Here is a 27,532-nt window from a genome sequence, read left to right as displayed (position 1 = left end):
CAACCTCAATAATGACATTTATTCATGTATCCATGGACCTATGTGACAAAGCAGATGTTTTAAAAAGACTGTCAAGAAACCTTGACTCTAGTACTTTCTCTACCAGTATCTGGCATTAAACGTTTTTTAAGAAGAAGTAAGTAATTTTTTAATTGTTTGGAAGGAATCATAAAGATTGTTTAATCTCATCCATTTGTTTTATAGAGCATTTTAGTAATTTTTATACAGTAGGAAGTCTTTACTGTTGATACCCAACCTGTTTTGTTTTCTATAAAATAGGAATGTTAGATCAAATGACCTTGACTCTGAGTCCAACCTATGGTTTGTCTGTATCACCATTCTGCCAACATCTCCCCTCCCAGCTACAACTAATCATTCAGTAAATATATCATTAAATGTTAGGCATTGTGCTAAGCCCTGGAAACAGAGTTTCTGTCTTTAGGAATATTACAATTTAGATGGAATATGACAATTTAAACAGAGACTAAAAGACACATAGCAGATTATAAGACACTGTAAGGTGTTCTGAGGAAGGTATGTGAGGGTATGAGGCAAGCAGGAGAAGGGGCATTTAATTCAAACTAAATGTGGAGCTTGAGTTGAATCTTGAAGAAAAATGAGAATTAGACAGCCAAGAAGAGGAGCAATCGGGAAGAAAAGGAATAAATCAGGAGGCCATTTCAAGTACAAGGAATAACATGTGCAAAGTTTAGGACACGAGAAGAAGTTGTTTTCCATCTCCATCAGGACAGGCCTAAAGCCAAGGAAGCTTGCAATGTATGTCTGAATGCTTTCAGCTGCAATTAAGAAATTCCTAGATAACATTTTAAAAGCACTGTTATTTCTTATAGCAAGAAATCTGAAAGAAGGCAATCCCAGAATTGGTTAATTAGGCAGTTTAGCAATTTCAGTGATCCTTCTTTGTGATTCTTTGCAGATGCCCCCTCTTTTGTGATTCTCTGGCCTCTTTTTTTCATAGCTCCAAGCATGATATCCTCAAGACAATGTTCAAAAGTGACAAGAAAGGGCAGACCTTTCTCCTTGTACACCTCTCTCCTTTTAATCAGGTGGGATCATCTTTCCCAAAAGCCTTTATGGTAGCCCGGGTTTCCCCGAAAAACAGAGCTTAGAGTAAGAACCTGCAAGGTTCTTACTAACAGAGGTAGTTATTTTGGGGAATAACTAACAGAGGTAGTTATTTTGGGGAATGTGAGAAGGAGACTGGATTGAGGGAAACCAGAGAGAAGGGAAAGGCAATACATTATTAAGCTGGCTACCACCATAGAGAATTGTGGCTTGGTTCCACAGAGGTCTTCTAAAATAACATGTAGATTGTACTTCAGGGTTGGTTCAGACCAAGGAACAGAAGAAAAGAACATTTGTCTGCCAGTCCTGCCCTCCATTAGATAAGGTTGTCCTAGGGAAGTTAACTCTTGCACTTCCAGTATTGTGGATGCATGGTATGGCTGAGCACATTTCCAAAGGTGTCCCACAGAGAGCAGCAGAGATGGTCCAAACTAGAAAGCAATAAATGCATGGAAACAAACTTTAGTGGGCTACACTTTGATACATATTTATTTGTTGTAGCACCAACAAAAGCAAAGAGATAGGCTGAGAGAATAAGAAGCAAGTCTGTGATTTCTAACACGTTGCCCAGCCAACTTTTACTCAGGTTCCACTGGTAAGGTCTACACCTTGGCCTATTATATAACTACAAAGGTGGTAGGGAGTAGGGACAAAAGAGAGCCAAGGACTTGCCATCCGTAATGTTGGATCAATAGATAAGACATAAGACTAAAAAAAAAGTAATTAAAAGATTATTTAAGCAAAATATAGGTATGTTAGAGATACAGAGATAAATTACAAAAGAAAGAGATAAAGGTATTGAAAAGAATTTGTCTTTATAGAGCAGGAAATGGGGATGGGGATGTAGAACATTGTTAATTTTTTTATGTCGTAGTCTTTGACTTCTCAAACAAAGTTCATATTTCAACTTAAAAAATGAAATCTAAAACTTGTATATGGAAACTACCAGACACTATGAAACTTAAATAATTCATACACTTTATGCCTTCAGATGTCATGGGTGGCCCTTGAAATGTCTGCTCATTGATAGGAAGAGCAGAGTAAGGGAGCACTACTAGAGTGTAGTGCCTCATTTGTAGCAGAGTTAATAGGTGCTTAAGAAAGAAATGGAAAGAGAGAAGGAAAGAAGAGAGAGATGAGGAAAGATAACTCTTAGAATGGAAAACCCTGACTACCACTGCTATAATGACTAACTCACCCTTATGGCTCAGTGGAAAGCTACCCAAACACAGCAAAATCATCCTGGAGCTTCCAGTTACAGGGCTTCATTATGAAATATTCCCAACATGGTCACAACAAAGACTAGATGGAAAAACTTTGCCTGACTTAGTCGTATCATTCTGTTCCTGTTTGTAGGTGGATAAAATTAAATAATGGTATAATTTTAGAGTCTAAAATGTCAAGGTTGTACTACGTACATAAAGAGCTCCACTGATAAATACTTATTGTCCCAGACAACAGAATAGCAAACAATCATCCTTGCTAGATCTTAGTTATTTAGCAAACATTAGATGAAAAGTGGAAAATATGACAATTCTCTCCAGTAAAAACAGTAAATGAATTTCTGAATTAAATATATTTGACTATAAACTCCTTTAATACAATATGTTAAATATCATCTTTGTGTCCCTAGTGCTTACTAGGATGTCTTGCATGTAGGAGGTACTTTATAAATTATTGTTGAAGTGAATTAAACTGAATTAAATTGTTGAAGTGAATTTATTTGGTACGGTTCCCAGTTATTCTAACCCATATTTACCCTTGCCTTTATTTATCTCTTATACTTGCATGCATACTGGCAAGTTTTTTGAATCCCTTATTGCAAAAGAGAGATGAGGAAGGGATGAGGGAGAAGAGAAAGAAGAAAAGGAAGAAGGTAGGTGGAAGGAAGAAAGAGAGAGAAAGGAGAATGTGGAAGGAAGAGGATGGAATAAAAGGGAATTGAAGATTTGAACTGGGTCTTTTAGAAAGACACGGCAGTAAGAGACAATGTAACAAAGGTGATTAAAATTGCTCTCTCAACATTTCTCAACCAGTGGATTGAACCACACTATTTCTTTTCACTCTTACAACTTTTCCTTTTTTAAAACATCTTCTCAACACCTTCAAATTTTCCCCACCACTCCATATTCATTTTGAAAAATTTTTTTCATGAAAGATTTTTACTTAAAACATTTTTTTCAAACCCAATTCTATTCTTTAAATTTCAATATGTCGATCTCCCAATTTTCTTCCTTATTTTTCTTATTCTTAACATGAAACTGATATCAAAGAGGTTGATGTATTAGTTTTTGCACTGCTATAAATAAATACCTGAGACTGGGTAATTTATAAAGGAAAGAGGTTTAATTGACTCACTGTTCCGCATGGCTGGAGAGGCCTCAGGAAACTTACAATCATGGTGGAAGGTGAAGGGGAACCAGGCACCTTCTTCACAAGACAGCAGGAGGGAGAGTGTCGTGAAGGGGTATCTTCCAAACACTTATAAAACCATCAGCTCTCATGAGAACTCCTTCACTATCACAAGAACAGCATGCGGGAACGGCCCCCAGGATCCAATCACTTCCCTATAGGTCCTTCCCTCAATACTTGTGTATTATGGGGATTACAATTCAAGAAGAGATTTGGGTGGGGACACAGAGCCAAACCATATCAGTTGGTTTAGGTGCCACAGAAAACAAGGCTTTATTTTCCAAGACTGATTGACTAGATTAAAATGTCACAGGCCAGCATGGTGGTTCACACTTGTAATCCCAGCAGTATGGGAGGCCAAGACAGGCAGATCACTTGAAGTCAGGAGTTCAAGACCAGCCTGGCCAACGTGGTGATATCCCATCTCTACTAAAAATACAAAGATTAGCTAGGTGCAGTGGTTTGTACCTGTAGTCCAGCTACTCAGGATGCTGAGGTGGGAGAATCGCTTCAACTTGGGCAGCAGAACTTACAGTGAGCTGAGATCACACCACTGCACTCCAGCCTGAGCAACAGAGCAAGATTCTGTTTCAAAAAAAAAAAAAAGTTATAGTCAGCAAAGCTAAACACAATTCAGCAATAAAATACTCTGAGCTAAAAAGGACTAGGTTTTAGATGATTGAAGCATATTACATTGAATTGGATTTTAATGTTTTTTCTATTTTTAATATTTGTCAATCTGTAGTAAAGAACGATTCAAATTTTGATGCCACAAGTGGGATTGGGTCCTTGGAGAAATTCAAGTTGACAGAAACAAAAATGATTCCAGAATAGTGGAATGAGTAAAAATATGACATTCCAAAGGAGCCGAAGTTATATATGTGTTAAAAAAGAAAGGGGAAGAAACACATAGGAAAATTTTAGTCTTTCAGATATTACTGGATAAGGCAGGACTGATGGTGGGTAATTATTTTTTGTTCCAATTAAGAAAATAACAGGTGGTAATAATCTTTAGTATCAAGCAAAATGATATAAATTTGAAGGAATATCGTCACTCTAAGTTTAGTTAAACTAGGCTTTGTGTTTTTTTTTGTTTTTTTTTTGCTATATCAAAGCCATCAGGTCTGTCTCAAATAAAAGGATGTCTTCTGGTGAAATTGTGTCACAAATGTGCAAGGAACTAAACTTACTTTTGGGTCACAATTCTATTTTCATATTCCATAGCCTCTGAAAAAAGTATATTAGCCTGTGGTTTTCTTATTTAGCCATGTTATATAGAAATCTGCCTTCCTATAGTCTGAGGAATGTCGTCTTGAGAAAGTAATCTTGGTATCCAGCTAAGTCACTGCATCCAGCTGAAAAAGGCATAATTTTGGAACAGTAAATTTTATAAATCTAAACTCTTTCATTTTCAGGCTGGTTAGCCAATTCATAGCTTAAGTTCTCAAGGATACTCTATCTTGCTAAGTTCCAGGCATAATTCCAGTCTGACAACTGGAATTACTGACAACTGAAGCTTGAGTTACATGTACCCCTGAGTTTTGTACCCAAGATATCTTTTAGCAAGCCTCCTTTCAGTCAGTTTTCTTACTTGAATCTTCCACCACAGTCATTATCTTCCTGTTCACACGTAGAGATCATCATCATATTCATCTACTTTTGTTCTTTTGTGTTTTAATGCTGGATAGGATTATAAAATTGACATTCAGAAACCCAAATTTTTATCAGCATGCTTTAGATAATTCAACAGACAGGAGAACAATTTACAATCAATGGGAAAGTAGGAAAATTCATCAGAATGGTTGGCATTCTTCAAGTCTCCATCTTGGGCCCTCTTGTTTTCTATTTGTTTGTTTGTTACCAGATTTAATAAGGTATAATTTGATTGACAAACAAAATTGCACACATTTTGGGTGTATGTACTAATTTGATATATATATATATTGTGAAATGATTACCACATTCAAGTTATTTAACACATCCATCACCTCACATTGTTACCAATTTTATTTTTTGTATTGAGAGCATTTAAGATGTACTCTTACAAATTTCAATTACACTATACAGCTTTCTTGACTATAGTCACCATGCTGTGCATTAGATTCCTGGAACTTATTCTCTCATAATTGACTATTTGCACATTTTAACCAACATCTCCTCATTTCTCCCACCCTCTAGACTCTGGCAACGACCATTCTACTCTCTCTTTTCTGAGTTTGCACTTTTTAGATTTCACATATAAGTGAGATCATACAGAATTTGTCTTGCTCTGGCTGACTTATTTCAGTTAGCATAAGGTGCTCCAGGTTCATCTACGTTGTTGCAAATGGCAGGATTTCCTTCTATTTCATGCCTGAATAACATTATATTATATATATACACACACACACACACACACACACACACACTATGCATAGTATATATATAACATTACTACATATATTATGTTTGTATTATATATAACATTACATTCTACATATAGTATATATAGTAATATATATAATGTTATAGATATAATAATAAAATACTATATGTGTGTGTATACATATATTTATAACATTTTCTTTATTCATTCATCCATCAATGGCTACTTCGGTTGTTTCCACGTCTTGGTTGTTCTGAATAATGCTACAGTGAACATGGGAGTGAAGATATCTTCTCAACATATGGATTTTGTTTCCTCCAGATATATACCAAGAAATGAAATCGCTGGATCATATGGTAGTTATGTTTTTAATTTTTTAAGGAAGTCCTATACTGTTATAAATAACATCAGTACCAATTTAAACTCTCATCATCAATGCATGAAAGTTCCCTTTTATCTACATCCTCCTAATAAATCTTATCTCTTACTTTCAACAAGTGTGAGGTGCTATCTCATGATGGCTTTGATTCAAATGTTCCTGATGATTAGTGATGTTGAGCATCTGTTCACATACCTGTTGATCACTTTTATGTCTTCTTTCGAAAAATGTCTGCATAGGTCTTTTGCCCATTTTAAATCAAATTATTACTATTACTATTATCACTATTGAGTTGTATGAGTTCCTTATATATTTTGGATATTAGTCTCTCATCACATATATGGTTTGCAAATATTTTCTCTCAATCCATAGGTTGCCCTTTCATTTTGGTTTTATTTGCTGTACAAAGTTTTTAATTTTTTTATTTTTTCATTGGGGTAAAATATACACATATAATTGATCATCTTTACCCTTTTAATTGTACAGTTCAGTGGTAATAAAGATATTTATATTCCCTTTCTTCTCCCTTCATCCCTGACTCCCTTCTCTTTCCAGGCCTCTGGTAACCACCAATTTACTCTCTATCTTCGTTAAATCCACTTTTTTAACTCTGGCATATGAGTGAGAACATGTGATATTCATCTTTCTGTACCTGACATATTTTTTTACTTTTATTTTAGATTCAGGGAATACATAGGCAGGTTTGTTACAAGGGTATATTGTGTCATGCTGAGGTTTGGGGTAAGATTGAACCTGTCATACACGTAGTGGACATAGTACTTAATAATAGGTATTTTTCAACACTTGCCCCCTCTCCCCTTTTCCCTCTTGTAGTCTCCAGTGCTTGTTGCTCCCATCTTTATGTCCACATATACCCAATGGTTAGCTCCCACTTATAAGTAAGAACATGTGTTATTTGGTTTTCTGTTTCTGTGGTAATTCACTTAGGATAATGGCCTCCAGCTGTATTCATGTTGCTGCAAAGGACATTAGTTCATTCTTTTTTATGGCTGTGTAGTATTCCATGGTGTATATACACAACATTTTCTTTATCCAATCCACCATCTGTTTACTCTGTTGATAGTTTCTTTTGTTGTGCAGAAGCTCTTTAGTTTAATTAGGTCCCACTTGTCAATTTTTGGTTTTGTTGCAATGATTTTTGAGGACTTAGCCATGAATTCTTTGGCAAGGCCAATGTCAAAACAGCGATTTTCTTGGCTTTCTTCTAGGATTTTTTTTCCCTTCAACTTTTATTTTAAGTTCCAGAGTACATATGCAGGATGTGCAGGTTTGTTACATAGGTAAACGTGTGCCATGGTGGTTTGCTGCACAGATCAACCATTCACCCAGGTATTAAGCCCAGCATCCATTAGCTATCCTTCCCAATGTTTTCCTTCCCTTAACCCCACCGCTGTCAGAAGCCCCAGTGTATGTAGTTCCCCACCATTTGTCCATGTTTTCTCATCGTTCAGCTCCCATTTATAAGTGAGAACATGCGGTGCTTGGTTCTCTGTCCCTGCATTAGTTTGCTGAAGATAATGGCTTCCAGTTTCATCCATGTCCCTGCAAAGGACATAATTTTGTTCCTTTTTATGGCTGCATAGTATTCCATGGTGTATATGTACCACATTTTCTTTATCCAGTCTATCATTGATGGAAATTTGGGTTGATTCCATGTCTTTGCTATTGTGAATAGCATTGCAATTAACATATGCATGCACGTATCTTTATAATAAAATAATTTATATCCCCTTGGGCATATACTCAGTGGTGGGATTGCTGAGCCAAATGGTATTTCTGCCACTGGATCTTTGAAGAATCACTACGCTCCCTTCCACCACGGTTGAACTAATTTACACTCCCACCAACCATGTAAAAACATTCCCTTTTCTCCACAACCTCACCAGCATCTGTGGACTGAACTCTGAGCTTGAGCAATACCATTGGCAGGGATTTGGTGCCACTGCCAAAATTTCTGTGCTGGTCACTGTGAGCTTTACCCCTCTTTTGTGTTCATAATGGGCCTCAGGTGGTCTAGCCCTGCCAATTCCCTTCATGTTGCCCAGGAGGCAAGAAATAAATTAGCCTCATGGAAGTGATGTGGAATGCTGAGGAAGCTGAATGTCTGCCTTAGGCCCTTTTTCCTACTGTTGAAACAGTAGGTCCAAGGAAACCCTCTTGGTGTGGCATTGTGTCAGCCTGGAGGAGGAGCAACATGGTCAAAGTGAAACTCTTTGCCCCTGTAATGTAGCTTTCCTTGGTGTCAGTGGGCCAATGGGATTCTTATGCCTCACCCTTGGCTGAGGGATTTTCACAAGGCATTCTTGTCTGTAGATATTTGCCAGTTAGTATTTCTGTGAGGGATAGTAGAGGCAGCCATCTTGCTGATGTCACTCCCATTCAGATCTTCTTTTTGTTCTACTCAAGTTACATGACTGATCTTATCTGCTCTGATGGCCTGATTGTTTATTCAGTGATGATTCTCAAATCTGTATCTTCAACCCATACTTATCTCCTAAGTTCCTGATTTGAACATTCAACCGTATGTTTCTACCACATCTCAAATCCAACTTGTCCAAATTTAAGTGATTTAGCTCCATCCTCTTCTCCATTATTTGCTTCACCTTCTGTGTCTTCTACCTAAAGAAATGTCCCAGCCTTCTCTATCTAGTAGTTTAATGTAAAAACTTCGTATTCATCTTGCATTCCTCATTTCCTTTTTTCCCACCTATATAAAAATCATCAAGACCTTTATCAATTATACCTCCTTAATTGCTTTCAAATACATTTTCCTCTCCCCATCCTCAGCATTATTAATTTAAATAATTATTGCAACAGTCATCACTAGGACTCTCTGCCTTCAGATATGCCTGTACTAATCCATTCATGTCCTGACACCATTCATTTATTCAACAAATAATTTCTAGGGTCCTACTATGTGCCTAGCTCTGCCCTTGACTTGATCTTTACATTGAATTCAGTGTGATCATACTAAAATGCAAATTTAGTCAAATGATTGTCTTATTTCAAATACTTTCTTGTTTCTCCAGCATCTAGAGTCTTTAGAATAAAATTGAAGTTCCATAATATAGTTTACTGGGCCTATGTATCATGGCCCCTGTCTACCTTGTCATTGTTATTTTTTTTGACATTCCCCTTTATCCCTATTCTGACTCTGTTTTTCCACAATATTTAACCATTTGCAATTCCCCCACTGCTCCCTCACCTCCTGGCATAGGTTCTGGCTGCTGCGCAGAGTGCCCATTTCTTCTGCTTAAATGTCTAATTCACAATTGCCCTTCAATACTCACTGCTGATATTTTCTCCTCTGAAAATCTTTCTTTGACTCTGTCCTACTGCCCTATCTGACTTAGGCACTTTTCATCTATTTGCTCCCATATGTCCAGTAATTTTGTGGTGGTTGATCTCGTGTGTCAACTTGACTGAGCTAAGGGATGCCAGATAGCTAGAAAAACACAATTTCTGATTGTGTATTTAAGGATATTTCAAGAAGAGATTAGCGTTTGAATTGATAGACTGAGTAAAGAAGATCACCCTCACCAATGTTGGCAAGCATCATTCAATCCATTGAGGTCCCACTCAAATAGAACAAAAGTCTGAGAAGAGGCAAATTCTCTCTTTCTGTCTTTGTGATCTGGGTCATCCATTTTCTCCTGCTCTTGGATATTAGAGTTCCTGGTTCTAAGGCCTTTGAACTCAGATTTTCACCAGGAATCCCCACACCTCCTGGTTCTTAAGCTTTCAGTTCTTCTCATTCTCAGCCTTTCAAAGTCAGACTGAATTATACTACTGGTATTTTTGGCTCTAAAGCTTGCAGACAGCATATAATGGAAATTGTTGACTTCCATAATCACATGAGCCAATTTTCATAATAAATCTCCTCTTATATATCTGCATATATCTTGTTGGTTCTGCTTCTCTGGAGAACTCTGAGTAATACAATTTACCTCTGATATATCTCTTTTACCATGCTATTTGTATTTGTCAGTTTGCACGCCTATCAATTCCCCTAGATAGTGAGCTCTATATGGGAGCATGGTTTATTTGTTTTATTATCCCTGGTGCTTAGCACATGGTAGGTAGTTAATAAATATTTATTTGTCAAAGTCTTGGATAGTTGGAAGGATGTTTTTAAAGGAGATTGTGAACATACCTCTTCTCTTTAAAAGGAAAAATGCTACTTTCGGGGATAGTTTGATATCAGTGGGAGATGTGAGCAAAAGTAGAGAGAGAAAATGAAGCCATTTAAGATTTCTTATCTTTTTTAATTAGAAAGGAAGTCACAGTGTTCTTGTGAAAGAGGAGGAAGGTCTGAAACAAGCAGAAAATGCAAGGCATGGATGTTGTTGTAGCCTGAGGGGGAGATGATATTGCTGTTGTTATTGCTTCATATATATTGAGAATGAAAGCAAGTGATTAAGTTATGAGGGAGAGTCAATAACTTTACCCAGCTTATGATAGGTGCCCCCTAGAAACCTGACTATAGTTTTCTGCCATATTAAGTTGGCATAGCTGAGCACAATGCACCTGTTTTTTACTTCCTGCCGTGACTAACGATTTGCTTTTTATATTCTGGAGACTGCCATTCCATAGAGGCACCTGATTAAGTGAGCAATAAACAAAATGAGATAATGATACAGCATGCAAATGAGTCACTAAGAATTCAACTAAACCACAGTCCAAACCTTAGGAAAATTATTTGCGACAACCCATATTTATGAGGAAATGGGGAGGGATAGGAAGCATAATGTAATCAGTGTTCAATGTGATTGTGTTAGTTTAGACAGGAAAGTCTTACTGAGGATATCAGAAATTTCATTAAATTCAGTATAATGTCAGTCTACCATGTTGATTTTAGTCCGCTGATTTTCTGTAAAGCTCTAAAACCATGGAGCTGAAATAGGCTTCTGAGATATCCTGATCCAACTCTCTCATTTTACAGGTGAGGAAACCAAAGCATAAAAAATACTTAAAAAGTGTTTATTTGAAAATTATTTTGCATGCTGTCCTTCTATGGTCTAGATTAGCACAAAATATGTTCTTACATTTCAAATAGTTCGATCTTAGTTTAGCTAGATAGGACATCCCAGTTTACAAAACCTCTCAACTCAGGAGTCACTGTTTTCTTTGGCAACACCACAAAATGCTGCATTTCCAAGCCACCACTTTAATTTAATAGTTATAACAACTTTAGATATATATATATATATATAAAATCTGATATATATATATCAGATTAAATAGCGAGGTGCTCCATGTGTATTCGCACGCGTGTGTGTGTACAAATCAGTATGTTTAATATATATGGTAATTTTTCTTGTCTTTGAGGGAGTCTTTACCTTCAATGCCTTAACCTGGTTAGCTTTTTTTATTTGGAAGGAACGACCAAAAAGAAAGGAGTTTGCAGATAAACATATGAATCTGTGAGGGCCACAGTGAAATTAACTCTAGCATAAAGTTTTCAGAAAACGAAGTTATAGCCTTTCCATAGCTTCTAAGAAACAGCTGCAATCTCAACGAAGAATATGTTGGGGTCAGAAATCAATGTATGTAGTTATTAAAAATAATTTCAGTCATGCTCTTCTTCCCTTGGACTGTAGCAATACACTTACAGGTAATTCAGAAACAAATGCCCATTTTTAAATTTTCTTCTTCTTTTTTAAAACGTAGGCTGAGGAGAAGAATCCAGGCTGACTCTTCCTAGATTAGAGCACCCAGGAAATCAAGTGCCTAGAGTTAGTGGGATATACAAAGCTCATCCTGACTGGCAATGAGCTTCAGGAAGCTGCTCAAGCCAGAAAAGGCTATTTGAACTTCAGAATCTGCTGTCTGTCCATGTAGTTTCTTTTCTACTGAATCTAGATAATTCTTTCCAATTTTTGCAATCAGTTTATAGTATGGACTTCTGCCCAGGAAAGCTGGATGGCTACCAACTCCTGCTTCACAGACGGCCATCTACAGTTCTGAGAAGCTGTAGCTCAGTCATTGATATAGTTTGGATGCTTGGCCCCTCCTCATCTCATGTGGAAATGTGATCCCCAGTGTTGGAGGTGAGGGCCAGTGGCAAGTGTCTAGGTCTTGGGGGCAGATCCCTCATAAATGGCTTGGTGATTTCCTCACAATAATGAGTGAGTTCTCACTGGTGTAGTTCCTATGAGATCTTATTGTTTAAAAGAGTCTGGGACCTCTTCCCTCTCACTTGCTTCGTCTCTCACCATGTGACACTCCAGCTCTTCCTTCACTGTCCACCATGACTGTAAATTCCCTGAGGCCCTCACTAGAAGCAGATGCTGGCACCATGTTTCCTGTACAGCCTGCAAAACTGCAAGCCAAAATAAACCTCTTTTCTTTATAAATTATCCAGCCTTATGCATTTCTTTATAGCAATGCAAACTGGTTTAATACAGTCATGAACCCCACAAAGTAAAGTTTGAAAGAAAGTTTCACATGAAGTAAAGTATTCCTGGAAAAAGTTACCAATGGATGTCTAAAAAATATGGACTATCAGATGACTTTAACAAGCTAGGTCAATTCTAGAAACACACTGGGGAGAGGACAAGGTAGAGTGGTGCAGGGAGAGGTGAGGTTTGCTTTGATTCCCTCCTAGTTCTGCCATTTTGCCATTACTCATTTTTGATAATGTGATAAAATAATTTTTAAAAGTGTATTAAGCTTCAACTATATGCAAGGTGTGCTAGACACTGCATGTAGCTCTAAAGAGGTTTAAAAATAAATGCCACACTCAGAAGGCTTATTATACAGTTGGATAAAAAAGACAAGAAGTCAAGCAAAGAAGAATGTGATAAATACCAAATGAATTCTACAGAATAAAGGTAAGTGTTTTATTGGCTGAGATAATTTATGGAAGATTGAGCATTTCAGGAAGAGAACCATAGTACTTGAGCTGAAATTTAAAGATAGTGTGGTAGAGATGTTGGTTGCCATTCAATAGCTGTTCTCTTCTTTTTCCTAAGAAATCTCATTTCTCTCTCTCTCTCTATATATATATATACATAGAGAGAGAGAGAGAGAGTGTGGGGGGATGACCCAGTAAGCCACTGCACCTGGCCACTCTGATTCTATTTGCATGGAAAATAAATTTTAAAATAACATTTCCCAATATGCCATACACCTAGTTATGGCCATATGATTAGGTTTTGACCAATAATATGTAAGCAAAAGTGTTGTGTGGACAACCAGTAAGGCTTTTTAAAAGGACATGAATCAGCAGGCAGAGACAAAAATTTTATACTTTCACCCTTTCTGGTTTTTTTGACCAGGAACTTTAATGTGATATCTGAGCTGTAGCAGCCATTTTTAATCAGATGGTAATCTGAAGGATAGAAATCATATTCTAGGAGAGTGAAGAAAACTAAGAGCAGGTAAACTTTATGGCTATGGAAAGTTGAAAAGATCTATGAATACGTTTGCCCCCAAGAAGTACAAAATTCAATAAAATTGTCTAAAATGATCATTTTGGAGGCAATGGAAATTGGCCACCGACAAAAGATTAATTGAGAGTCATTTATTACTAAGATTTTTTAACTTATTTATGAAGGTAAAAAGAGTGATGATCTGTGGCTTTTGCCTCTAGGCAAAATTCTCATTCCACCACTACTTGTACCCTTCTTCCTGCACCCTACCTCCTATTTTTTTCAACAAGAATGTTATTTTTACCCCTGTAGAGCTGGCCAGAGAAACTATCAACCTTTCTGCCAAAGGAAATTGACTTCATTTAGGTCAGTGGGCAAAAATCCATGACAGCATTGACAGTAAGCAGCAAACTTGAAAGGAAACAAAGAAAACCCATGGCTCTGAAAACTCGAGGCTTCAATCCCATTTCACATAAGCAATGTCCAGCCAGAAACAAAACGAGGAGATTATGAACACAAGAGTGCCAGAGAAGGGCTAGATAAGCTCTCCATATCCCTGGTTGATTAAAAAACTATACACACACAAAGAGGAGGTCTAAGGGAGTCAAGATGAAAGTGAAAGCCAAGATGAAATTGAGAGCTAGCTGAACTTTGCATGTTCATGTAACACTCCCCCAAGCACACATAGAAGCTCAAGTTGTTTAAGAACAAATACTGTTGCAAACATTAGCTGAATGCAAAGCTGTGCAGACAATGGAACAAGCACTAAAATAGTCAGGTTTAACACAACAATAAACAAAAAAAAATAGCAAAGACATCAGCAACAAAACACTAAAGTTTAAGTCCTGAAAAGCTACTTATTACAAAATGCTCGGGCCCAGCATGGTGGCATGCAACTGTAGTCTTAGCTACTGGGGAGGCTGAGGCAAGAGGATTGCTTGAGCCCAGGAATTTAAGTCCAGCCTAGGCAATATGGTGAGTCTCCGTCTCTAAACTTAAAAAAAAAATCAATTTAAAAAGTGCTCAGAAAAAAAAAGCCAAAGTTGCTAGAAGGACTTGTGTAAACATTTCAAATTTAAACTATAAAAAAAATATACCAGCACATCTCCTTTTTTTTGCACTTAACTTTATTGCACTTGGCAGATATTCCATTTTTTAAAAATTGAAGGTCTGTGGCAACCTTGAGTCAAACAAGTCTATTGGCACTATTTATTCCATAGCATGTGCTCACTTTGTGTCTCTATGTCATATTCTGGTAATTCTCTCAATATTTCAAACTTCTTCATGATTATTTTATCTGTTATGTTTATCTCTGATCAGCGATCTTTGATGTTACCATTGCAATGTTTGAGGCATCACAAATCACGCCCATATAAGACAAGGAACTTTATAAATGTTGTGTGCGTTCTGACTGTTCCCCTATCTCTCTCCCTCTCCCCAAGCTTCCTTATTCCTTGAGATGTAACAATATTGAAATTAGGTCTATAATAACCCTACAATGGCCTGTAAGTGTCCAACCAAAATGAAGAGTTGCACATCTCTCACTTTAAATAAAAAGCTGAAAATGATTAGGCTTAATGAGAAAGGCATGTCAAAAGCTGAGACAAACCAAAAGCTAGGCCTCTTGCAACAGTTAGCTAAGTTGTGAATGCAAAGGAAAAGCTCTTGAAGGAAATTAAAAGTGATACTCCAGTGAACACATGAGTGATAAGAAAGCAAAACAGGCTTGTTGCTGATATGGAGAAGGTTTTAGCAGTCTGCATAGAAGATTAAACTAGCCACATTTCCTTAAGCCAAAGCCCACTTCAAAGCAAGGCCTTAACTCTCTTCAATTCAGTGAAGGCTGAAAGAGGTGAGGAAGCTGCAGAAGAAATGTTTCAAATTGTAGAGGTTAGTTTATGAGGTTTAAGGAAAGAAGCCGCCCCTATAACATAAAAGTACAAGAGGAAGCAGCAAATGCTGACGTAGAAACTGCAATATTAGTTATCCAGAATATCTACCTGAGATAAATTGTAAAGGTGGTTACACTAAACGACAAATTTTCAATGCAGATAAAACAGTCTTACACAGTATTTGAATAAGATGCTATCTAAGATGCTATCATAGACTTTGCCTGACTTTAAAGCTTTAAAGGACAGGCTGACTCTCTTGTCAGGTGCAAATGCAGCTGGTGACTTTAACTTGGAGCTAATGCCCACTTACCATTCTGAAAATCCTAGAGCCCTTAAGAATAATGTTATATCTACTCTGTGCTCTATAAATGGAACAAAATCCGGATGACAGCACATCTGTTAACAGCATGGTTTGCTGAATATTTAAAAACCACTGTTGAGAACTATTACCCAGAAAAAATTCCTTTCCAAATATTACTGCTCATTGAAAATGCACCTAGTCACCCAAGAGCTCTGTTGGAGATGTATAGATGATTAATATTTCATGCCTGCTAACACAACATTCATTCCACATCCCTTGGATCGAAGAGTAATTTTGACTCTCAAGACTTATTATTTAAGAAATACATTTTGTAAAGCCATAGCTGCCATAGATAGTGATTCCTCTGATAGATCTGGGCAACATAAATTGAAAACTTTCTGAGAAAGATTCATCATTGTAGATGCCATTAAGAACATTTGCAATTCATAAGAGAAGGTCAAAACATCAAAATTAAGAGAAAGTTGGGAGAAGTTGATTTCAGCTGTCGTGAATGACTTTGAGGGATGTGAGACTTCATTGGAGGAAGTAACTGCAGATATGGTACAAACTGTAGGAAAACTAAAATTAGATATACGAACCCTGAAGGTATGACTGAATTGCTGCATTCTCATAATATTAATAAAGCTTGAACAGATGATGACTTGCTTCCTATGGATGACTTGCTTCTTATGGATAAGCAATGGAAGCTAGTTTTTTTGAGATGAAATCTACTCCTGGTGAAGATACTATAAACGTTTTTGAAATGACGACCAATGATTTAGAATATTATTAGATTGGTGCAAAAGTAATTGCGGTTTGGCCATTATATTCAATGGCAAAACCCACAACTACTTTTGCACTAACCTAATACATAAACTATTGATAATGTAGCGGTAGCATTTGAAAGGATTTAATTCAATTTTGATTAAAGTTCTATAGGTAAACTGGTATCAAACAGCATTGCATGTTATATAGAAATCTTTTGTGAAAACAGGAGTCAATTGAGGAAGCAAACTTCATCGTTGTCTTATTGTAAGAAACTTCCACAGTCACTCCAACATTCAGCAACCACCTCTGTGATCAGTCAGCAGCCATTATCATCAAAGCAAGACCCTCCACCAGCAAAAATATTACTCTCTGAAGGCTTAGATGACTATTAGTATTTTTAAGCAATAAAACACTTTCCAGTTAAAGTATGTGCATTCTTTTTTAAAGACATAATGCTATTGTACATTTAATAGACTACATTATAGTATAAACATAACTTTTTAAAATTTTTTATTTTTTATTTTTTTGGGTACATAGTAGGCATACATCTGCATGAGATGTTTTGATACAGGTGTGCAATATGAAATAAACACATCATTATCCATCCCTTCAAGTATTTATCCACTGATTTGCAAAGAATCCAATTGCACTTTCAAAGGTATTTTTAAATGTACAGTTATTATTGACTATAGTCATCTGTTGTGCTATCAAATAGTGGGTCTTAGTCATTCTTTCTATATTTTGTAAGCTTTAACCATCTCCACATACTCCGCAACTCTGCACCACCCTTTCCAGCCTCTAATAACTATCCTTCTACTCCCTATATCCATGAGTTCCAGTGTTTTGATTTTTAGACCCCACAAATAAGTGAAAAAATGCAATGTTTGTCTTTCTGCATCTGGCTTATTTCACTTAACATAATGATCTCAAGTTCCATCTATGTTGTTGCAAATGATGGGATCTCATTTTTTTTATTGCTGGACAGCCCTCCATTGTTTATATGTACCACATTTTCTTTCTCCATTCATTTGCTCATGGACACTTAGGTTGCTTCCAAATCTTAGCTATTGTGAACAGCATTGCAACAAATATAGGAGTGCAGATATCTCTTCAATATATTGATTTCCTTTCTTTTGGATATATCCCCAGTAGTGGGGTTGCTGGATCATATGGTAGCTCAATTTTTAGTTTTTTGAGGAACTTCCAAACTGTTCTCTTAATGATTGTACCAATTTACATTCCCACCAACTGCGTACAAAGTTTCCCTTTTCTCCACAGCCTCGCCAGCATTTGTTATTGCCTGTTTTTTAAATACATGTCATTTTAACTGGGGTGAGATAATACTCAGTGTAGTTTTAATTTGCATTTTTCTGATGATCAGTGATGTTGAGCACCTTTTCAATGTCTTCTTTTGAGAAATGTCTATTAAAATCTTTGGCCCATCTTTTGATCAGATTGTTAGGGTTTTTTTCCTATAAAGCTGCTTGAGCTCCTTATATATTCTGGTGAATAATCCCTTGTCATGTGAGTAGTTTGCAAATATTTTCTCCCATTCTGTGGGTTGTCTCTTCACTTTGTGATTGCATCTTTGTTGTGCAGAAACTTTTTCAACTTGATGTGATCCTATTTTTCCATTCTTACTTTGGTTGCCTGTGATTCTGGGGTGTTCCTCAAGACATTTTTGCCCAGACCAATGTCCTGGAGATTTTTCCAAATGTTTTCTTATAGTCCTTTCATGGTTTGAGGTCTTAGATTAAAATCTTCATTCATTTTGATTTGATTTTTGCATATGGCAAGAGATAGGAGTCTAGTTTCTTTCTTCTGCATATAGATATCCAGTTTTCCCAGCACCATTTATTTAAAAGACTGTCTCTCCTCTAGCACATGTTCTTGGCATCTTTGTCAAAAATGAGTTCAGTGTAGTGTGTGGATTTCTTTCTGCATCCTCTATTCTGTTCCATTGGTCTATGTGTCAGCTTTTACGCTAGTACTATGCTGTTTTGGTTACTATAGCTCTGTAGTATAATTTGAAGTCAGGTAATGTGATTCTTCCAGTCTTGTTCTTTTTGCTTAGGATGGCTTTGGCTATTTTGGGTCATTTGTGGTTCCATCTAAATTTTAAGATTGTTTCTTCTACATCTGTGAAGGATGTCCTTGGTATTTTGATAGAAATTGCATTGAATCTATAGATGGCTTTGGGTAGCATGGATATTTTAACAATATTGGTTCTTCCAATTCATGAACATAGAACATTTTTCCATTTCTTAGGGTCTTCTTCAATTTCTTTTGTCAGTGTTTTTATAGGGTTAATTATAGAGATCTTTCAATTCTTTGGTTAATTCCTAAGTATTTAATTTTATGTATAGCTATTGTAAATGGGATTACTTTTTAAAATTTCTTTTTCACGTTGTTCACTGTTGGCATATAGAAATGTTACTGATTTTTGTATATTGATTTTGTATTCTGACACTTTGCTGAATTCCTTTATCAGTTCTAATAGTTTTCTTGTATTTAGGTTTTTCCAAATATAAAATCATGTCATCTGAAAATAAGGATAATTTGACTTCTTCCTTTACAATTTGGATGCCCTTTATATCATTCTCTTGTCTGATCACTCTAGCTAGAACTTCCATTACTCTGCTGAATAACAGTGGTGACAGTATTGTGTTTCAGATCTTAAAGGAAAGGCTTTCAGTTTTTCCCATGTGTTATGGTACTAGCTGTGGGTCTGTCATACACGGCTTTCATTAAAACGTAACTTTTATATACACTGGGAAAAAATATTTGTATGACTCACTTTATTGTGATATTCCCTTTATAGTGGTGGTCTGGAACCAATCCCGCAATATCTGCAAGGTATATGCCTGTATATGACATTTTCAAAGTAGCAGAGCTTACTTTTCAAGGGGAAAAGGCAGTCAATGAAAAACTGACTCTAAGTAGACCCAGATATAGGATCGAGCAGACAACATGTTTTGAAAAGTCATTATAAATATATGCAAAGAATTAAAATGAACTATATTCAAAATATAAGACAGTAACTTGACAAATAGAGAATTCAATACAGAAACAGAGTGTATACAAAAGAAGCAAGTACTGCTTGTGGACATGTAAAATGGTGTGGCCATTTTGGAAATAGCCTGGGAGTTCCTCAAAAGGTGAAACGAATTATCATATGACTAAGCATTTCTATTCTTAGGTATATATGCAACATAATTGAAAACGCATGTCTACATGAAAACTTGTTTACAAATATTGTTAACAACATTATTCGTAATAGCTAAAAAGTAGAAACAATGCAAATGTTTATTAATTGATTAATGGATAAATAAAATGTGGTATATTCATATAATATTTTTCAACAATAAAAAGAAATAAAGTACTGAAACATGCTATAACATGGATGAACCTTGAAAACATTAAGTTAAGTAAAAGAAGTCACCCATAAAAGAAACATATTAATTCCATTTATGGAATGGAATGAACAGAATGAACAAATGAAAAATGTCCAGAATGAACAATCTATAGAGACAGAATGTAGATTCGTAGTTGTATAGGCTTGGGAAGAGCTGTTAGGGAATGGTTGCTTAAAGATATTGGATTTTTTTTTTTGGTATAATAAAAATTTATAAAATTGATTGCAGTAATGGCTGTCCAACTTTGTGAGTATATTAGATACCATAGAATTGTACACTTTAAATGAGTGAGCTATGGTATGTGAATCATATTTCAAAAAAACTTGCCAGCAAAGACTCAAATGGAAATTCTAAAATTGAAAAGTACAACAAGAAATGAAAACTGATTAGATGGGCTTAACAGCAAATTTGAGATGGCAAAAGAATCAGTGAACTTAAGGAGAAAATAATGGAAACTAATATAAAAAACAGTGAATAAAAAATGAAGGGAAATGAACAGCATACAAAATCTGTGGGATGACATCAATCATATCAATATACATGTAAACGGTCAATCCCAAAGGGGTAAAGGCAGAAAAATCTGCAACTTGAAATAACATGCTTAAATTTATGAGAGACTGAGAGAAAATATTAAAAGTAGCAAGAGGAAAAATTGTTTATTACATACAGGGGACAAGGACATAATGATCACTCTCTCATCAGAAAGAATCAAGGCCAGAAAACAGTGGAATGGTATACTGAAAGGCTTAATGTAAAACAAAAACACTTGCTGGCAAGAATTCTATATCCAGCAAAACTATTCTTCAAAAGTAAATGTAAAATGAGCATATTTCTAGTTACTTGCTTTTTGAAAATAATTTGCTATTAGGAGATTTTTACTACAAGAAAAAAATTAAATTTTTTTTAGGCTGAAAGAAAATTGTACCAGTTACTTGAATCCACAGGAAGAAATAAGAAGCATCAGATATAATATGTGGGCAACTTTTTTTAAGTATAAAAAATATTTTTATCTATTCTCTTACTTTCTCTCAAATGCATAACACTAAATAAAGCAATAAATATAAAACTGCTTATATATAGATGTACAGCTATAACACAACAATCAAAGAGGAGAATAATATAGGACCACACTGGAACAAAACTATTATATTTTATCAGAACTGGCCTGAAATAGATTGTAATAATCTATTGCATTCCCCAGAACAATTACTAAGAGAATAACTTTTAAAACATAGTTAATAATGAACAGAGGAATCTAATGGTACACACAAATAATATCTAACACAGAAGAAGGCAGAAAATGAAGAATAGAGGATTAAAAGAAACGCAAGACATTTAGGATGAAAAGAAAAATGATAGATGCAAATACAACATATCCATAGCTACATTAAATATGAATGAATGGAACATCTCAATCAAAAGGTGAACTTGTTAGGCTGGATTAAAAAAATCAAAACCAAAGTACATATGTTCTATAACAGGCACATTGAGATTTAAAGACAAGAGAGAAAAGTTAAATGATGGAAAAATTTATACCATGCAAACCATACATATTAGAAAGCTGCAATGGCTAAATTAATAGCAGATAAAATAGAATTTCAGACAAGAAACATTACTCAAGGCAGAAAAATAAGGAAATTTAATAATAATGAAGGAATCAATACTTCAGTAATACTTGAAATTATAAATGTACCTAACAAAAGAAACTCATGATTACCAAGCAAAAACGACAGAATTAAATGGATAAATGGACAATTCAACAATTATATGGTTGGAGATTTCAATACTACTTTCAGTAATTCATAAAACAACTATAAATATAATTGATAAGGATATAGAAGACTTGAATAACAGTATCAGATTTCTTGACCCAACATTTATAGACTCTGTATCCAACAACAGTGCACACATTATTGTCTAGCCCACATGGAACACTCTCAGATCAAATGTTAGGCCATAACAAAATCTCAGTTAATTTAAAGGATTGAAATCATACAAAATATGTTCTTTACTATAATAAATTTAAATTAGAAGTTAGCAACATAAATACATTTAGAAAATCCCCAAAAATTTGAAAATTAACACACTTCTAAGTAGTCAATAAGTCAAAGAAGAAATCATAAGGGGAATTAGGAAATCTCTTGAACTGAATGGAAACAAAAACACAAATGACAAACTTATGGAATTATTCTGTGCCAAGGGCTTAAATTTTTAAAGGTGACTAAGTACATGAAAAGATGAATGCCACTGAAAGAAAAGTTGAGTGTTACTCACAGTTCCCCTAGAAATGAGAGTCATGGCTTGCTACAAATGGCTACAGAAGGAACACCACCTTTTGGTCAGGAAGCAGAAGCAGAAATGAGGGGAAGACATTAGGCCAGAGCCTTTGTTGGGGTTTCTGCAGGAAAGGCAAGGCAAGGCAAGGCAAATGATCTAGGATTGGCTCATTTGAATATTTTAATGAACTCTTAATCATAGGTAGCCCCTGGTTGCCCAGTACCTGGCCATGGGATGATTAAAGTAGATAAATATTGTCTCCTGAGATATAAGGGCAGATAGAGGGCATATGGTTCCAGATTGGTTAGTTTGCATATGAAGGGCATACTCCAAGCTGAGCCCTTGCTATCTGTAGAACTAAGCTACCCCTGTTGAGGAGCAGTATCTCCCCAACTACAAAGATTTTTTAAGATGTGAAAGCATCATAATATACAGAAAATTAAAAGTACATACTATGCAGTCATGCAGCTAATTTTTTGCTTAAAGAAAAGTGTATAGTGTTAAAGCCTTATATTGGAAAGAAAGATTTTAACATTTTCCACTCTAAGAACATAGAAAAACAAGAGAAAAATTAAACCAAAATTAAGTAGAATGTAGCAAATAATAGAGATCAGAACAGAAACCAATTATGTAGAAAACAATAAAAGGGAAGGAAACAATCAAACTAAAATATTATTCTTTTATTAACAAAATTGATAATAAAACTTTAGCCACTCTGACAAGAAAAACAGAAAAAAGAAACAAATGACCAAAATCAGGAAAAAAAACATAAAAAAAGGAAATGACACTAGGGAACCTATCGAAATTCAGAGGATGAGATAGGAATATTATAACTAGCTTTGTGCCGACATGTATAAAGGCATGCCAATGCAAACACAGCTGGCATTACCTCACTTAATGCCTTTGGATTTCAATTCTAATTTCTAAAGTAAACAAGCGATGTGTCTTTAATATCACGTAAATATAATTTGAGGAATCTAAAGTTTTTTGGTCATGATTTCTCCTAGCAGGATCTCTGCCTCTTGCACTTTAAGTGATGGGAAGACTAAAGACTGGGGCAACAGAGTTTTGTTTTCTTCTTGGTTTTTTGTTTTTTTTCCCCCGTAAGTAAGAAAGAACAAGAGTCTCAAAAGCTATGAACATCACAGACCTTTTAAAATCCAAATCCAAGGATATAACATTCCCTCTGACTCAGGTAACGCCAGTTCCAGGAAGATGATCAAACTATCTCACACATAAGAGTTTTCACTCATCAAAGACATTCACCATTTCACTCATCAAAGACATTCATTTTTCCCCTCATCTTACAGTCTCTATAAGGTAGACCCACAGATAAGCTAGAGCTTACTTCTCTGAGGTATCCTTACACATAAGATCCCAATATATGAAAGGAGCACAAGAATAAGTAGAGAATCTGCAACCTTTCAAGATTAAAAGACTAGACCCATAGTTTCCTAAACTGTGGTGTTAATCAATCACAAAAGACTTATCAAAATAGAGAACAAGTATTTACATGTTTTCAATATAAAGTTAGAATTTCCTCCTCCATCATCCTCACTTTATGTGAGAAAACATTTTAACATTAAAAATAAGGCATAATCTCAAAATATTCATAAATTGAATTCACTTTACTAATAAAAAATTCACATATTATCCATAATTTTTCTTTGATACAGACCCAGCAACAAGCTTTCATAGATCAGCAGAAGTTTACACATAAATGTTGGTATTGTTCCAGATTTTAGAAATTTTATTCTAGAACAATATTTCCCCAAAACGATTTTGAGTGGTGCATGAAATGATCTTGGGTGGTGTCTTAATTTATTTTGTGTTGCTATAAAGTAATATCTGAGGCTGGGTAATTTATAAAGAAAAAATATATATTTGGCTCATAATTCTGTAGCTGGAAAGTTCAAGATTGGAAATCTGCATCTGGTGAAGAGTTCCCAGACTGTTCCTCAGCTTGTTCCCTCTCATGGTATAAGGTAAAGGAGAGTCAATGTGTGCAGAGATCACATGGCAACAGAGGAAGCAAGAAAGAGCATGGAAAGTGCCAGACTCCTTCAAACAACCAACTCTAGCAGGAAATAATAGAGTGAGAACTCACTCACCTCTGAGGGAGGGCATTAATCTATTCATCCATGAGGAATCCACACCCATGATCCAAACACCTCCCATTAGGCCTCACATCCAAAATTCCCCTCAGATTTCAGCATGAGATTGGAAGGGAATCAGCATCCAAACCAGCTGGTATATGAAAAGTGTTCACATTATGGCTAGACAAGGCAATAAATAACATTGAATCATATAATGAAAAAATTGTGTCTTTTTTCTATATTCTTTCAGCTCTTCTCATTGGAGAGGGAGACTCGATTTGGTACTTGTCTTTATCAATGATCCAACACTTAGGTAATATCCCATTTAATAAAGAGAAAGTGTACATCAAATATCAAAGCCTGGCAAAAGTGCAAGAGTAATCAGCTACTCACTACTCTTAGTTATTAATAATTAGTTACTAATTATTAATAACACTGCCTTGTTTCCATTGTACTTATATTTATAGTTACCTTCCTTTTACAGTGAAAGATGTTCCATTTAAAATAGTATTAATAATACAAAGTTCCTTTTTAAGACAAATGTATTTATGGCTTTAAAAAATCAATTAATACAAGAAAATATAAGTCGATCATATGATGGTACATGAATATACCAAAACTCATGAAGGTATTAAATAAATTACCTAGTAAATGGAAACCTACCTCTGTGAGGGTTATAAAGAGTGACTTGGTAGAGGGCTCTACCCTGGAAACCTGAGCAATCCGTCCAAATGAGACAATCTGGGGCAGCCAGAAGGATTCTCTTCAATATCTCTTTGGCTTACTTTTTCGGACTTCTCTTGCCCTAGTCAGGTTAGTGTCTAACCTGACACTAAATCTTGTCTAGTTTTTATCCGAAACATGAATTCATATTGCTGTGAAATCTCTGCCACTCTATTCTCCCTTATCCAACTCAGTCCCTCCAAATTCTGCAACTGATGCCAAAAACTGCTGCTAATCTAACTTTCTCTGTCTGGAGGGTGGATTATACCCATTAATGCCACCTTTGGTAACATTGACTCTTAGTTAACTCTACCTCCCATGACAAGATTTATTGTCAATTCAAGACCAACAACTATTACTAGATTTCCATTCCAACTCAAAAAGATACATTTTAATATAAATTTTTCAGAAAAGCTGGAAAAAGCACGTTTGTTTCTATTTTCTATTTTCTTATTGAATCAATCCAGTTCAACTCAGCCTAATCATTAGCTGCATCATTCCACAAATTGGATACTTTCCCCAAATACAGTGTTTCTTATCAAAATATATTTTCATTCCATGAAACAAAAGATCATTGCAGCTTCCAAAACCAAACCAAACAAAAAATCTCCGTTTTCTTTTCTTCTGTCAAACCCATCAAAACTTCTTTTAAGATTTTAAACCAATTTCTTCTCAAAGTCAGTTTTCCTCCTTAAGAATACAGTTTTCTGACCCCAGAAACTCACATTTATTTTGCTAGCTTTTAAATAAATTTTGTGCAGGTATCAGGCTAAAGGGGTCTTTAAAGGTTATCTAATTAACATTCCATGCAATGTTTAAATTCCTTCTGCCAAAAACTACATGGAACGGCTTTCACTTAAGAATGTGTTCTATTGCTTGAAAGCCTTATAGCGTTTGTTGTTTCTCTAAAAGTGATGAAATTGCACTGGGAAATCTGCGTGCATGGGCTGAGGCCTCTTTCAGTCTATCTGAGAGATGGATGGCCAGGGTTGGTGAGATGTGCTATCTGTGGCAATGTAACCATTTTTCTTATTGCAGAACAAACTGACCCATATAAAGATCAACTGATGACTTGGCCTCTTTATCACCCTGAACCAAAAGAGTCATCTGGACCAAATACTAAAAATTATGATAGTAAAACATTTATTTGGGGAGGATATATGTCCTGAAATTTTTTTAAAGACACAATAAACAGAAAACATGTAATTTATTGTAAAATTGCAAAGTTGCACTTTAAGAAAACTATAGGTATTTGACTATATCTTCTGGTTTTTATTCAAAAGAGAATGGAAGAAAATTAACATTTAATAGGTGTCAGTATTCATTCTAGGCATTTTCATCTTCTTATTTAATTAACCACAACAATTTATAGAGACTCAGATTGAGGTAATTTGTTCAAGATCACACGGCTAGTAAGCAATTGATCTATGATTTAAAATTTTAACTGTAATGATGGATACATGACAATATAGATTTTTCAAAACTCATGGAACTGTACAACACAAAGAATGTACCTTATTGTAAACTATGGGCTTTAGTTAATAATAATTTATCAATGTTCATTTATCAGTTGTAATAAATGCACTACATTAATTCAAGATGTTAACAATAGGGGAAACTGTGGGAGATGAGAACTATATGGAAACTCTTTTCTCAATTTTTTGGTAAATCTAAAACTGCTACAAAAATAATCTATTTTAAAAATTTTGCTTAAATAAAAGTCACACAAAAACAAATTTAAATGTCCATTTACTCTCCTCCCATTTTCTCCCAAACTCACTGCAGTTTCGTTTTCAAATCCCCAACTCTCGTTATCAACATTGCCCTTATCAAGGACACCTAAGACTTCTGTCTTGTTACATCTGATTCTCATTCCTCATCTTACCTGACTTACCGATAGCATTAGACACATTAATGCTATACTCCTTTGTATACTCCTTTGCCTGGCTTCCACCCCAACACATTCACCTGATTTTTCTCCCCCTGCTCTGGCCCCTCCTGTTGAGCCTTTGCTGGTTCTTTTCTCTCTGACCTCTTAAGGTTGGAGGGCCCCAGAGGTTAGGCTTTTTGACTTCCCCTCTTTATATACCTCATTTCTTTAGTGATTTTATTTACTCCGATGACTTTAAATTTAAGTTATATGCTGGTGACTGTCAATTTTGTATCTTTAGATTCCGTCTAAACTCAGACTGAAATAACTATTTAACATCTTCTATTATTATGGGCTCTCCGGAGAAACAACCAACAGGAATAAATCACTTTATATTGAAATTTGCAGGCTGGGTGCAGTGGCTCACACCTGTAATCCCAGCTTTTTGGGAGGCCAAGGTGGACAGATCACTTGAGGTCAGGAGTTCGAAACCAGCCTAGCGAACATAGTGAAACCCCATCTCTACGACAAATACAAAAAATTAGCTGGGCGT

General features: G+C 35.6%; 1 long non-coding RNA gene across 1 annotated transcript in view; it reads right to left on the bottom strand.

Annotated features, from left to right (window-relative positions):
• Window positions 1–25,273, bottom strand: part of LOC129033799 (uncharacterized) — a 54,293-nt gene extending 29,020 nt beyond the window's left edge. Inside the window, exons 1-3 of the long non-coding RNA XR_008501673.1 lie at window positions 25,050–25,273; window positions 24,402–24,566; window positions 3,967–4,083 (exon numbers count right to left, since the gene is read on the bottom strand). This is a non-coding gene — a long non-coding RNA (uncharacterized LOC129033799). The remainder of the gene's footprint in view (window positions 1–3,966; window positions 4,084–24,401; window positions 24,567–25,049) is intronic.
• Between the last annotated feature and the right edge of the window lie 2,259 nt (window positions 25,274–27,532).

Source organism: Pongo pygmaeus, chromosome 2 (genome assembly GCF_028885625.2).
Source record: "Pongo pygmaeus isolate AG05252 chromosome 2, NHGRI_mPonPyg2-v2.0_pri, whole genome shotgun sequence".
Taxonomy (NCBI): domain Eukaryota; kingdom Metazoa; phylum Chordata; class Mammalia; order Primates; family Hominidae; genus Pongo; species Pongo pygmaeus.
Note: the sequence above shows the minus strand (reverse complement) of the source record. Positions and strands in the feature narration are given on the sequence as shown.